Below are 15,552 nucleotides of genomic sequence, written 5' to 3' on the forward strand. Positions count from 1 at the left end.
GGAGGAGGGGCCGCGGGGGAGGGGGCGGCATCGGTACCGGCACCCCCGCCTCTCCCTCCCTGCGCTGTCCGTCGCGCTTGCCTTCCCTTTCTTTTTATTTTTTATTTTTTTATTTTTTCCCCCTTCTTTTTCTTCTTTTCTGTCTTCCAAACGGCCTAGATCGGTACCGCTGCCAGCGGCGGTGTGCCGCGCGGCACCCCGGAGCCTGGGGCAGAGCCGCCGGTGGGACCCCGAGGAGCGGCCGTGACCCGCCCGGGGGTGCGCGCCCCCGCGGGAGGTGGGCGCCGGTGCGGGGGGCGAGCGGCGGGGGCCAGCCCCGGCTGCGGGTCCGGGAGTAGAAGACGCGGTACTGGGAAATGCGGCTGGGAAAAAGCGAGCCCCCTTCCGAGAACGGCGGTATTGAATCCATGTGGGGACTGCCAGCTGCGTGTCTTTTGTATGGGGTCAACTGCTCTTGGTGTTGCACCACACGCAGATTAAAGGGGCCTCAACCAGTCAACAGAACACATCTTCAGGACAAAAACAGCCCTTGTCAGAGAATCATCTGTGTTTTTTCGAGGCACGTCCCCTCCCTTCCCCCAGCTCCCCGGTACGTGGCGATACGGACTCCTGCTCCTTGAAGCCTGGCACGGCAGCTCTTCTGTCTTGCAACCTCCATTTCCCCCCCGTCCCCGTTACGAGGGCTGCCATGCTGTTCAACAAACACAAATTCGGGCACCGAAAGCTTGTGACTCGGCCAGCATCCTTTAGGGAAGCAGGTCTGTGGTTAGTGGGGGATGCGGGCTGCGCGTTTGCAGCGTGCCAGCAGCCCCTGGCAGTCTCTCCCCTGGACTCTCCCAGTGTGTAAGAGCCATGAGGTAGGTTACTCAGACTTGAAAATGGAGGACGGTAGTGGTAACCAGCCTGTTGTTTGGTGGAGTAAGTCTCAGCAATATTTCCTGTAATGGTGGTGCTGAAAGTGATGTTTTGCTTGGCTTAGCTGCTGTTGCAGAGAAGGAAGCATCTTCAGTACTAGCTTTGGGGTACCTGCTACTCATAAGCATTGCCAGTTACATCAGTTACAGCTTTTTTTTTTTTTAGTTTTTTAAAGTGTAGAGAAGTATTTTGTTCTTTTCAGCATTATGTCTGTCAGCTGTGCTAGGAAAGGATCATCTTTGCTGCCTTTAAAACTGAAGGTGGCTATGCCCCTTGTTTGGGAGAGAATGTTTTAGGATGTGAGAAATTTGCAGGAACAACACTAAGGTTTTGATCTCACAGCTCTGAGCTATCAAAAAAGCACTCTTGTCCCAGATAGTGTAGCTAAGTCCCTTGCTTTGTGTCTTTCTCCCCCCTGCTTTTTTTTTTTTTTTTTTTCTCCCCCCTCTCCTCTTCCTGGTGGCAGAAGGAAATCTCTTTTCATCAAACTTAGGGTAAGGATTGGTAGTACGGAAGGTTAGTGCTTGCTCTTGATTGCCATCTTAAATTAATTCACCAAGCCTTGCTCAAAGGCCAGGATCCTAGTCATCCTTTGTGATTTAAAAATCCTCTATAAACCTTTTATTGTTAGTTGGAACTGATTTATGAGGTCCTGACCTAGGAATATGCTACTGTGGCTATATTTTCTGTGCTGTACACCATTTTCTCCTGTGTTTCTGAGCAAGCATTGCCTTTATAGTAAATTCATTTGGTGCTTCGCCTGTATCTTGCTTAGTGTGAAAAACACTTGTCTGTTATGTCTGCTGTATCTGTTTTTCTTGCACATAATAAGCAAGGAATATTTAAACAGATACTGTTATTTGCAATCGTGATTACTTTGATAAAGATACAAAGTTTACAAAGGCCACCTGAGGTAACGTGGGGAAGGGAGCAGCATTAAGCAGTAATTTATTTTGTAAGATCCAGATATGCACAATAGATAACCCTACCAGTCCAGACATCCCCGGGGGGATGGTAATCTGTCCAGCGTGTTCAGGCCTGGAGGAGGAATTCTAAAGCAGCAGCACCAGCAACAGAGAAAGTCTGCATGCCGCTGTCACGGGAAGGTAATTATTAATAGGAACAAGCCTGTATAATAACAGTGCAAAGAGAGTGAAAGCATTTAGGTGCTTGCTGTGGAAAGAATAACTAGTGTACATTGCCCTAGCCCATAGCTGCATACATGAAATATAGTTCTTGTGTTCCAGTTTTTTCTTAGCCCTGTGTTCTGTCGCCTCTGACCAGCCTCTTTCTCTTCTGTAGCAGTAGGTAGGTGGTGGTATGGAGATATCTCAACTGTACATCCTGTGTACGGACAGCTTTCTTGACTGCGTGCCTGGAAAGGGAGAAAAAAGCTAATGCTGTTGGTGATATGCATGCAATAGGTCCTGCTAGTGGCAGGAGGATAAGAAAATAAAGGCTGGCAGAGAGAAGCGTACATACGTCCCTGTGGTCGAAAGCACCTGCGACCATGTGTGTTGTGGTTTGGTGCAGTTTTATAAGCGACTGTAGTGAAACTTCCCACCTTGAAGTTAATTCTTTTAATTTCTCTGGGTCTTCCCATCCTTTCTGTGTGTTGAGGTCCTGTTCGAAGTCTGTTGAAGCCAGTGGGAGTAAGTGGATTTTGAATCAGGTCCTGTTGCCACTGGCTGAGTTTCTTTTCCTCCTTGTGTTTTCTGATGCTGTGTCAGTTCCTGCTTTTGCTGCGTACCGGTGGGCTGGCTTAGGATGTTTTGCAGGCAGATGCTGACTCAGCCCAGGGTCTCCCTTTACTTTCTCCTGCACCTCCAAGAGCCAGAGGGGAGTTGTGATACAGGTACACGGGCACCGTGATCGCTGAGGATCAATTAGTGTCCTGAGCCTTAAAGCATTTAATCAGTGTGGGGCTGGTGATGGATGTGTTACTGAGAAATAGTTTGAGTCAAAAATGATGTCATGGGGGAGCCCAATAAACGAGTTTCTCATCTGGAGGCAAACAAAAGGACATTTCAGAGTTACTGTTTTACCAAATAATGAACTCTGAACTGATTTTAGTTCATTTTCAGAAAAGCAACCTGTATCTACCAATTCATTTGCTAAATTGCTGTAGATCTTTAAATACGAATAAAACACACTTTGCAGTATTTACATTATACTCGAATGTTACTATATAAAGTGGAAAGAACAGAACATGTTATTTCAGTTTCTGCTGTTTGAATTTCTCCATTTCTTGCTATTATTGAAACTAGACTACACAGTTCTCCTTTTGTTTTGGGGTTCTTTTTTCCTTTCTTTCTGTTTTATTTATTTGTTGTCTCTTGATGGTGGGAAGATTATATCCTACCAAGAAAGAAAAAGCTATTGATGTACTAAGAAAAAAGGAAACAATTTTCCTCAGAAACCTTACATTTAGATAAGGCCTTGTTTGTGCTCTTGCATAACTGACATTTTAAACATTTTTTTTATAACAAGCGGTGAAAAGTCTGTGGACTTCACCATGCAAAGACTTGTGCACATGACTAATTTTCCACACATGTATAGTCTCATGTGTATGCACGCATGCGTAAGGCGCTCTAGGGTCACAGTAAAGGTGCTTGGTCTTGAAAGTGTTTATTCTTGGCTGTAGTGTTGAGGTGTTGTGGGCCTACACTTTTAAGTATTTTCCAGACAAGGGCTGAAATGTGGAGAAGGGTGTTTGTGAAATGCAGTTGTCTAGCTGCTACCAGCATTGTATTTGTAAAAGTGATTGTAACTGGTGTTTCAAAGCTATTCTGTTCCTCTTACCTTGAGAACACTTTGAGCTATGTTTTATCGAAGTTTGACTTGCTTGTGTTGGGGATGGGTTTGGCTCAAGATCTTTTGATGTAAGCAAATTGAGTGCAATTTTCTTTTAACCATGCAACAAAGAATAGGTACTGATTGCTTGCCAAACAATTTTTCCCCTCAGAGGTTCCAAACAAATTTAGGAAAGAACAAAGCCAGTATTTCTAGTGTTTAACTTCTTGAGAATCATGTTGGGTTTTGGCATGTTAAAAAGGAAAGTGCGTCACAAGTCAAGTTGGCACTTTCTAATACCATCAGTAATACTGATTTCCACATCATTAATTTAAACTGACACTGCTTCAATCTTTCTCTCAGCACAAGTTTCTTTAATTAAAGGAATCAAAGCTCTTTTCGCTTATTTCTATATTCTCTTCAGCTGTATTCTTCCAGTCTTGCAAGACCAGGTTCCTGTCCCCCTTCGGGAAACGGATAGGAAGAGAAACTCAAAGACATCATGTAGCAGCTGCCAGAGTGCTCAGGGAGATAACCCTGGAAGGAAGAAGCTTGTTTTCTTGGAATCAAGCCAGCGAAATGCCACTTTTGCCCAAGACTTAGAGGCAAGCAGTAGTATGAGAAGAGTATAGCTGCACCAAGTACCTGTTTATTGGGACTGTTTTATAAGATATGCCTTACCTTTTCTTCTTCCTCTTCAAGTCAGGATATGAAAACACGTTATTCATGTCGTCTCAAAACTGTTGCTACCCATAATTTTTCTTCTTTCCACTTGAGCTCTTTCCTCAGAAATGATTTGTTCTAAGACTGAAGTAGTTGTTATATTCAAGACTTCGGAAACAATCATGGTGTAAAATACAGCCACCCTTAGGGGAGGAGGAAAGTAAGTTATTGCTCAGATTTTTTCTTTTCAGAGACTCTTTTCTTGGTGAAGGTAACTCTGATGAAGAAGCAGAAAAAATAACCAGGCTGAAAGCATGTGGCAGCCAGCAGTGGGTGAGGACAGCAATCACCTTTATTCACCGTTGTCCTGCATTTTGTACTGTATGATCAATAGAAAAAAAAATGGTCCAGGTCTTGTAATGTGCCTTGGTCCTTGTTACTGTTAAAGAAAGAACCCTTTCTATATATGGCCTTTTTGTTAAAAGGCATTTGGAGTATTCTGTCTTATGAAGGTCTCCTTTGAAGACTGGGAAAATGCAGTGGAAGAGTTCTCAGACCCAAGGGGTGGGCATAACAGATAATTAAGTGTTGATGTTACCTTTTCCTATCTCTTCAAACTGCTGTGTATTTAAATTTGAAAAAAAAAAAAGTGCACAGTTCCCAAATTGGAGTTTTAAAATCCCTCTCTATGCACTTGCTCAGGATTTATCTGTCTGAGTTGCGTCTCCTGATGATTTCCCCTGTATGTCGAGGCCACGGGTGGGGCTGCTTAAACGCAGGTGTCTGTTGCTGGTTTAGATGTCTTATCTGTGACAGTCACATGGATACGGTAAATACAATGAGACCTACAGCAAACAGTGTCCTGGAGCATCTGCTGGAGATGGGTGATGCTCTAGATGGACCCTTCCCTAGATTCATTATGCAAAGATACACACAGAAAGGAAAAAACCAAACACGAAGGCTCTTCGTAGCCCTTGCAGTAAAGCAGGCTCCTACCTGCCCCTGTGCAACCTGATGGCTACAAAACCACAGCCAAGATGCAGGGCTTTGTTTTTTCTCCCTTGGACTTCATTCTTTACAAGTCAGCACTGAGATAAGTTTCTCTATAAAAGGTTTTCCTGATTGCCCTTGGGTTCTGCAGAAGCCAAGGCTGCCGCACCTCTGGTGTTTTCAAGTCTGGCCAATGCCACAGATACCAACATGCCCGCTGAAAGCAGTGTTGTTTCTTTGGGTGGACTTTGAAGAACTTTATTCTTGCTGCAATGATTTTCCAACTTGAGATCATAGCTGTAAGGACAAAACAAGTGCATAGGATGTGTATATGAATATGACATCTGAATATCTGACTGTTCTTCAGCCATTACAGGATAGGAAGGAAAGAAAACTTAGGCACTTTGAGCTGGTGGGAGAACTTGTATAACAAACACCCGTGCCTGGAACATCCCTGGTGTAGGCTTGCTGAAGCTGTGTGTGCTAGAGATGGAGGCAATTCTATAATCTTACAGTACCTTAAAGTGAAAAGAAAAGCTGCTAACCCCAGGGAGATCTTTTGTATACCTTAGTGTATGCACATACAAAGTTGATTTTGTCATATTTTGTCAACAAAAAGTATAGTTTGTCTATCTCAAATACACTGATTAAAGAACCAAGCTTATACAACACTGATTAGCTAATCATTGAAAATAACCTTTCAGTCCAAAAGCTTCCTCTGTGAATATTAATATTTTATACGGAATTATTATGTAATAGACATTTTGTCACCTTTGCAGTCCTGCACAGAGGAACACGTTGGTAAGTTGATGTCATTTGGGTTGTTCAGTATAAATTTGTCCACTAAACCAATGCAAATGTCAATGAATGATTAAAAAAGAGTTTAGCTTGCATATTTGTACATAGTCCTTCGTATATGGATTGTGGAAAGGGAGGATAGGAATTATTTTGTTCTGTCTCAGCATTAAAACTTGAGTGAGAAATATGAAAGGTAGTGCACTAGCTTGCTTTGTTTTCAAGCACCACTATGGTTACAAACACTTTCCACATGCATTAGCAATTGCCTTCATCAGAGATGCACGGAGGAACCAGACTTCACGCTTAATCTGACTGGTGTTTAAAAATACAAACTGAGAAGTCTACATACAGGGTTTCTCTCAATGGCTGCCATCCAGAAATTTCATGTACTTGCTTTCTGTCTAATTCAATTAAGAAATAAAGCCTAAACTACCTAGCTTAGAAGAGGAACTGACAAAAGGGAAATGAAACTTTTCATGCATTTGAGTGTGTTGTTTTTTTTTAAAGTAACATTTGCTGTTTTATAACCGATACTAAATTTCTTCATTGTTTTACCTCATTGGCATTGTTAGCAGATAGAAAGGGAAGACTGGCTTGATAATTGTGCTCCTCTCCTTTCCTGTCTTTCTGACCAGAAATCTGTTGGCTCTTGAAACAACGAGGAATGCAGATACACAAACATGTGTTGGTGCTGCAGAAATCATGACTTTGGTCAGTGCTAGTGCCCCGATGGAAAGCGTGTAGGGAAGTGGCTAACATGAGACTTAAGGGGAGAATAGTTGTTCTCGGAAAAAGAGTGGACTGAGAATGAGACAGAATTGTACTAATAATAAATCAGGAAAATGAAAAATGCGGTGGTTTGGACAAGACTCTATTTCCAGTGGTTAAAATTTGTGGTTACGCTTTGTTTATTTTTAGTGTAATTTGATTTAGGTTGTACCTAGGTTGAAAGGTGAATTTAAGAGTGTCCTTATTAGCATCAATCAGTGCAACCAAAACAGATTTTAAAGAAATAAACTTCTAGGGCCAGAGTTACAGGAGAACAAAAATAGTAAAGCATGTAATAAAGCCAGAAAATAAAAACATGAGAGGCATGCAAAAATACAAAGACAATAGTAACAGTGTGGCAAAGGAAAGGAGATAACAAAATTGTTGAGGTAAATGTGAGTAAATATAAAAGAAAATCTTAAAGCATGAAGTTGTATGTACTGTTCTGTGTGTGGAAAGTGTACAAATTCTGTTGGTTTGACTGAGGGAGTCTCATCTCCAGAAACAGGACCTTTCATGCTCACAGCTGATTTGCCAAGTTCTCCCAGTTTGCAATCAGCTTGAAAACATGCTGCAAAGTAATACAGACCCCTGGGTGGACACAGGTATTCACTACAGCAAGCTTAACAGGCAGCTGTAAACTTACAAGGTGAATCGGTACGAGCCTGGTTTTGACTGAATAGTTTTGCACCTGCCAAATTTGTGTTGTAAATCGCAGTCTGCCCATGTGCAGAGTGGTGCACAGCAGCCAGTTCACAACCAATATGCAACTGGTTGGTGTGAGAAGCACAGAGTGCTGCTCCTCTGCTGGTTTTTTTTTGTGAATGAAGAGAGGATGGTGGCCCTCCATGCTCTGATAGCTGCTGCTTATTGTCACCCTAGACACGTTAAGGCTTCTTCAGTGTCTAATTATTTACCTGCTTTCTGCCTGAACTTGTAGGATCTTAGATCTGGCTTGCTATCTGCAAAAGAATGAAATACCAGAGCTACCAGCAGCAGCCCCCTCTCTTATTGCCTGTGGATCAAACAATGTGTTATCTATAGAACTGGGAAAATTTGCCTGCTTGCCCAGCAAAGTTTGATTTGTTAATGTCTCGGTTATAGAAGTTTGTGCACTGCCCCTTGCTCATAGAGAGGGGAAGAAGAGGTGGCTTGTGGAGAGAAGGAAGGAATTACAGGGAGCTCCTGAAATAAAGGGGGTGTTTGGTGGCATGTGAAAAGCTGCAGCAAGGCCCTAGTATGGACAATGAATTCAGTAGAGAGCAGCTGTGGGATCCCGTAGGCTCCCATGGAGTGGGAGCAATGCCGAAGGTGCTTTCCAAAGGGAGTGTGGTCTCAAAACCAGCTGGAGCAAATTTGAGCTCAGACTGCTGTTGAAAGGGGGAGTCCTGTGCTGCCCACCCCTCTCTGCCTTGGCTGGGCAGGACACTTTGCCCAGGCACACACCATGGAAGAGTGGGAGTGTGTCTGGGGGCAGCCACTCTTAAACAGCAGGATGGTCACAAATCAGCTTAAGCTGATTGCGAAGCCTCACTCAGAGATAGCGACAAAATCTCAGTATTTATCTCTTTAGGTTACATGCTGCTTTTGACAATACTTCTACAGTAGGTTTCTGTGCTAGTTTGGGGTTTTTCTTCTCTCTTGATGGCATGACACTTTTCCTGTGTGGTGGTTTGTTGTTTTTCTTATGTAGCAACAAGGGAGGAAGATGGCATTTTAACCAAAGTGATTGTCAAATGTCTGTTGTTGCCTGGGTACTTGGAGATACATGTAGGACTGAGAATTATTCAGTTTTGCTGAAATTAAACATCTAATGACTGGAAGTACTTTACTTACTTTATTAGCTGAGTTGGTTTTATTTTCCCCAAGTTCTCTACTTCCCCAAAATACTGTGATTTTTCTCCTTTCTTTACAGAATTCAAAATAATTTGCTCTGTAAGTGCATCATCTGATTTTTTTCACTCTGTTAGGAGTGATTGTTTCCCTGTTAAACGCAACGCCCATTAAGTGTAACAGAAGCAACGTTTTCCTTGGTGGAAAGGATGTTTGATCAAGTGACTGTACAAATGAAGGCAGCCACATGTAGGCTACAGTATATAGGACGTGGCATTTGGAGGTTGCACGTGTTATGCCTGAAGTGCCAAGTGCCTGGCTGTGATTTAGATAAAATTGGCAGTGGGCGATGCCAACATCCCAGTGTAAATTGGGTGTAAGTCTTTCCCTATGCCGAAGGGGCCTGGAAAAAAGAGAAGTATTAAAGGGAATGAGTGCCAGAGGGGACTAGGTTATAAGAGAAATAGTACATGTGCTCCTTATTTAATCTCCTTTGTGCCCACTGTCCCACATACTGACTCTGTAAGAGAGTGGGTGTGTAATCTTGTATCAGAGCAGATGTTTCTGTAAGTAAGATGTTGCTTTGTTTTAATAAATGGAGTTTGTCGCTTCAGAAAGGGGGAGGGAGATAACGGAAGAAGCATAAAGAGAGAATTGTTCAAATAGGATTTGGAACAAAATCCAGGAGGATTTCTGTGGCAAGAACTGCAGGGAATATGCCTTCACTGGTCTTGGCTCTGCCCAAGCATTTACTTATGCACTGATAGGATTTATATGAGAATTTCTGCTATAGTATCTTTTTAAAAAAACAAAAACAAAACAAAATCAAAATATTATGAGTGTGTTTTTTTCATTTATTTCCCTCCACCTCTCCTCCAAGTATGTTCCAACTCCTGTGCTCAGTCTGTCTTGGGAGGGAGAGGGTGGTGGTGATGGACCTCAGCAGTCTTTCAGATTATGATGGAGCTCTTGAAGACAAGCTATCCTGTTCTTCCATGCCTTACCAAGTGTGGTGGTGGTAATGCTGTTCAGCTTCTCATGACACCTTTCCTTGAAGACTGACGCATTTTCAAAAAACACATTTCTCCTACTTTGGAGGTGGGAACTTCTTTTGCCTTCTCTTTTCAGAAACCGTTTGTTGCCTTTGGGGTGGCTGCTGAGAAGGAGTTGGAGGGCACAGCGAGCTCTGCTTAGGCCTGTCTTCCGTGGGGCTCTGTGAGACAAGGTTACAGAAACAGCCAAGGTGAAAGGTCCTGTAGCTATGAGAGCGTTTTCTGTCAGAGCTCAAGTACGATCCAAAGGTCTGTTCTGAAACTGGCTTGCAATAGACCTTTGTGAAGTATATAGTCTGAGCACTGTTTCTCCTGTGTATTTAAAAAACAGCAGTCTCTGAAAACCAGTTCCAGTGATCTATGCTGCAAAAAGGGACTTAGTTCTCCCAAGACCACTTGGCGACCCACATCCCTTTGAAGGAGGAAAAAGAAAGCCCCTGTAATTTCTGGACTTCTTTAAGATGTGCATTTTATTTGTGCATTCCCCATCTCCTTATCCTGTGTCTCTACCTCTAAGAAGAAACCTGGAACAGCAGGTTCCATCTGACCTTTAAAATGCTCTCACTGGAAAGCATGACAGAGGAATTGTTCCTGTGGGCTTCTGAGTGCCAGCAGGTGCCAACCCTGAGAATGCCTCAGCAAATAAATTAAGAGGGAAGTTTGGGGGGGGGGGGGGGGGGGGGGGGAGAGAAGTGGTGAGTGGGTCCTGTGCCCCCCGTAACACTGGTGGGGGGGCAGGACACAGCCCCACCTGTCCCGATCACGTCCCCCCGACTTGTCCCCATCCGTTGGGGTCACACCAGGGGTGGGGGGGGGGGGGGTGGGGTGGGGTGTTGGTTTGTGGGGCTTTTTGCTGCGTTTTGGGAGCAGCTCGGGTGGGTGAGTGCGCTGTGGTTGAGGCTGGGCGCAGACCCTTCTGTCAGAGCAGCTCTCTGCTGCAGCCACTGCCAGTGGGCAGCCAGCGGCCGGAGCAGGGGGTGCAGCCAGTTGTCCCTGCCTTTGAGCCCTGGCTGTGGAGCATCCCCCACGCTGGGGGGGACGGGGCACGGTGCCCCTGTTCCTGGCAAGATGCTCGAGTGCCCTGCTGTGCTGGCGTGTGCGGCCACGGGCACTGCTGGGCAGGGCTTGGGCAGGCAGCAGCGTTGCCTGGGGCACAGCCAGGGCAGGAGAAGGGCAGCGGAGCGGTGGCAGCCAGGCTGCTGCCCAGGGAGAGACAGCCCTGTGGAGCCCTGCCGGTTGCCAGGGGAGTCGTTTCGATTATAAAGCAGCATTGGTCTACACAGCAGCTTTCTCAGTGTTTGTTGATTGGAGGCAATTACTGTAAAATACTTGATTTATAATGAGGCATACTTAATAAGCAGCAAACTAAAATAAATACTTGGGAATTACCTGCTGGAGTCTGGCTGCTCAGTCTCCTGAGTGGTTGCTTTCCCTCTGTGGGCTCTGCCCTGCCCTACAGCCTCTGAGTCACTGGAGGCAAAGGCAGCAGTGCTGGGGTCTTGGCTGGTGAAAGAGTGGGTGAAATCCTGTTTCTTCTCCATTTTGTTCATCCTGGGGATAGAGATGTTTTCCGGGCAGCTCATTCACTCAAAGTGGGCTGCTTGCCTGGCATGCTGCTGTAGTGCAGCAGGTCAGGTGTGATCAGTGTGGTTGTGTGGAGCACACAGACTGTGCAGCTGCCGTGGCATTGGGGTCTAGTCTGGCTTTTGCTGTGGTGTAGGGAAGCAGCAGTATGGAAATAACAGTATGCTTGGTTAAGTTTGAAGCTAATATGTTTAAGAAAATATGTGGGAAATGGCAAATTAGTAGTTCGAATGATCTGTGCCCTTCAAGAATAGGATAACTCATTTGGAGTATTTCTGAAATTATTAAAATACAGATGTGCTCAAGCTTCCCTAGAGATGAGGCACTGGTGGCAAAAGAATGACTAACGTTCTGCTTCCCTGTCACAGAGTGGCATTTCTCTGGCACCCCACTAGCATCGACACTTTATTCAGCCATTTTGATTCACAGCAGTTTGTTTTTACACAGGAAGTGTCTGTGGCGCTTGTCAAAATGAGAAAGTGACTGTCAGCACCTGGCTTGGTCATCCTGTCACCAGAGACTCCCTGCAGCCAGTGCTCAGCCCAGCTGAAGCCGGAGGAGGAGGAGGGAGAATCACAGCCTGATCAGGTACTGAGCTGGGAATGGGAAAAGTTGGCTGATGCTGAGTGGAAGTTGTGGATGATCACTTGTTATAAAAATAGAATTCTGTTCCTTAAAACCTCTTGCTAACGTGTGATATGACAGTGGCCCAGTAATGACAGTGACATCATCTGTGTGCCTGGCATGGGTGCATGTTATATGCTCAAGTTCTGTAATAAATCTTAGGTAAACATAAACAAACACAACTTTGCGTTTTCTGGGTATTTGATTTAACACATCTAATCTGCAGTACAGCTCAGTATGTGTTGGCCCATGCCTGTATCCAGGCTCCATGTGAGTTCGAAAGAATGGGCTAGGAATACTTTTAGTGAATGCTTGAATGTTGAAGAGCAATTTGACATCTTGAAGGAGAATTTTTCTTCAGTTCTATTCTCTGCCCTAATAGGGAGAGAAGAGTGCCAGCTTTCAAGGAGCATAATGTTATGTGGCATCCATAAAGCACAGAAAGGTAGCAGACTAATGAGGTTTTAAGACAAAACCAACTGTCAACTTGCTAGCTTTATTTGCTGAGATTCCCATAACCATTCCTGGAAACTGATATTTAGTCTTGCATTCACATCTTTCAAATTGTCATACTTTAGAATACTTAGGTTTGTCGTCTTGTATGGAGAGTCAGAGTAGTTCAAGGTTTTAGTTTATTGTATTAGATTTATAATTTTTTTTTACTTATATAACTGCACTTTTCAGTTTATGTGGAGCTCCTGCTCCGAGGATGATGTTCTGAAAAGATTTTGCATATGTTTATGCACTTTAAAGATTCCTTAAGAACAGCGCTAATACTTAAGTGTGCTTGTACAATGTTTCGGATGGCAATGACCTGCAATTCACTTCTAGAGGGAAGTATTCTTTGAAGAGGCATAGTGTTTTTCACCTCAAGTGATGCTTTCTCTCCAGAAATACATCTGTCTCAATTTATTAGTCACATTTTGATGTTGTTTTTCATTTATTGACCTAGGTGGAAACAGTGGGATTTTGTTTAGATGATTCCTAATGTTCTAGGGGTAACTCCCAGCTCTGTCTGATTATATCTTTCCTTGTGTGGTTAAAAAAGGGAAGTCCTTTTCTAGCATGCATTGGGAATCCTTCACTTTTATGTCTTGGGAAATAAGAATCAGCATTTATTTGATTCAACAACCAGCTTCCTGCTTCCCAAGAAAGAGATAGTGGCTCATTTGCCTGCAAACATCCCTCCTGTGGAGAGTCTTTGTTGGGGAGTTAGAGGAAAGCTAACAGCTACTAGTGAAATAGCTGCATAGCAGGATGAAGAGGGATTATTGAAGCATTACTAGGAAATTCATGGCTGTGTACAAGACCTTATGTACTCCACAGACAAGCTGACCTAAATTCTGCAGCCAGGCCTTACTGGTTTCTGCATTGATGTGATGTGGCAGCCTGGATAACCTGCAGCATATCTGGGTTTAAGTGAAAAAAAAAAAAAAGGGGGGTGACAGAGAAAATTTACATTTGAGTAGAAAAGCAGACAGGGGAGTCTTTGTATCTGTACTGAATCTGTCTTAAATGTTCTGTTGTTTTCTAACCCACACTTCTTTATTCTTACTATTGAGTACTTTTCATATAGTCAGGATGAGCCTGCTTTATAAAGATGCTCATTAGGAAGAGTGGAGAATTGTTTACTCCTGGATAGGGAAATACATGGATGGTTTTAACCATAAGAGGCTTTTACGGATGGAGTTGAGTCATATTTTAGCAAAGAAATGGTGATATGTGTCTTATCAGTAGTGAAACAGTTAACCCAACTGACACTTAATCGTCTCTTGGGGGGAACAGGATCAGTATCTACTTGACATAAATGGAATGGCTTGCATTTATGTTTTCAGGCAGTCTGTTTCCAAAGATTGTATTATACGCAAAACATGACAGAAAAATCCAAATAGAAAATGAAATGCCATGTCTGTCAAAGTTGGTCTTCTGACCTGTGTGCAGAATTCTACTGCTGTTATTTCTTGTAGTAGGATTGTGACTTTGCAGTTTAGTTTCTGCTGGCACAAACCTGGCAGTTACTGCTTCCTCCCTTTTTCTGTAGATGTAAGCCAGCCTGATGCAATGCACCCCTCCTGTGTGTGCTTTCGTTACCCGGTCTTGCTGCTTCCTCCTGAGCTGCCCGGATGGCTACAAGAGGAATTTTTCTGCTGGTGCTGCTTAAGCTGGGTCCTATGAAAGGAACAGTTTATGCAGGCAGAAAAAGTTCACAGCCACTAGAAGGGCTTCTGCAGTAAGGTTTTTGCTGGCATAGTTGGGAGGCAAGAAAAAAATAAATCTTGGCTGATACAGCTAAATCAGCAAAATATTACAGTGTGGCTAGGGGCTTTTCTGTGCAAGTGTTCTAGTCTGGTTACTATGATGGAGAGTGTATGTATGTATATATATAATGTATTTGTGTCTGGAAACCTCTCTTGTGGGGAGCATAAGCTTTAAGCTCTTGATTTTTTTTTTTTTTTTTTTTTAGGGAATTTTGCAGCGGCAGAATCCTGAAGTGCCAGGGGAAACAGTGATATCCTCAAACATAGCTGGTTTATTTTAGATCACGTTTCACTGGTGTGCTTTTGATTTAAGAACAACTTGTCTGTATTGGTTTACTATATGCACATAATAAGCAGCAATGCCGACCTTCTGGAAGCAGGAATGAAGGGACGCAAGGAAGGGTGGATTTGCTTGGTTATTTTCTTTCAGTTCTTGTGTCCTGCTCTACCGGAGTTTCGGCATGTAACTCCTCTGTGCAGTGTAAGAGAACACTCATTCTCCAAGCTAGGTTTTTTTTTTTTTTTTTTTTTTTAGAGGAATTTCTGCAGCTGCAGAATCCTGAAGTGCCAGGGGAAACAGTGATATCCTCAAACATAGCTGGTTTATTTTAGATCACGTTTCACTGGTGTGCTTTTGATTTAAGAACAACTTGTCTGTATTGGTTTACTATATGCACATAATAAGCAGCAATGCCGACCTTCTGGAAGCAGGAATGAAGGGACGCAAGGAAGGGTGGATTTGCTTGGTTATTTTCTTTCAGTTCTTGTGTCCTGCTCTACCGGAGTTTCGGCATGTAACTCCTCTGTGCAGTGTAAGAGAACACTCATTCTCCAAGCTAGGCAAATCTGATGGATTTACTTGCTATGCATCAGCTCACTCCCTGAGTTAATTACAAAAATGCATTGATACTAAACTTAATGTTAGGAGGTAACCTGAGTTGTCATCCTGCTCTGATCTGCTCGTGGAGTGCGTGCCAGGTGTAGCTTGTGCCGATGGTCATTTGTATTTCACGTGTCCGAGCTGTGTGAGCTTGAGGCAGAGGGTGAGACCGTGAGTAGCTGGCTTATGAAAATAAACTTTTGAGAAAATCAATTTTTGACAATGGTTACCAAAGGGCACACAGACAAAAGATGGATGTCCTGAAGAGCTGTGTGTTCTGAGTGCCCCTCAGCCTGCAGGGAAGGGTGTGCTGGCTCCAGACATGTTGCAAATGGCAGATTTTCCTGGAGATTTGCCTGCAGATCAACTTCTAACTTAAATACTGAGGCACGCT

At 43.7% G+C, this 15,552-nt stretch overlaps 1 protein-coding gene across 1 annotated transcript in view; it reads left to right on the top strand.

The window, feature by feature from the left end:
* Positions 1-570: 570 nt before the first annotated feature.
* The window catches only part of LRRC8D (leucine-rich repeat containing 8 family member D), a 53,041-nt gene continuing 38,059 nt past the window's right edge, over positions 571-15,552 (top strand). Inside the window, exons 1-2 of the mRNA XM_014939146.1 lie at positions 571-589; positions 11,844-11,984. The gene's annotated coding sequence lies outside the window, so the exon portion shown is untranslated. The remainder of the gene's footprint in view (positions 590-11,843; positions 11,985-15,552) is intronic.

Source organism: Calidris pugnax, unplaced genomic scaffold (assembly GCF_001431845.1).
Source record: "Calidris pugnax isolate Ruff unplaced genomic scaffold, ASM143184v1 scaffold18, whole genome shotgun sequence".
NCBI classification, from domain to species: Eukaryota; Metazoa; Chordata; class Aves; order Charadriiformes; family Scolopacidae; genus Calidris; species Calidris pugnax.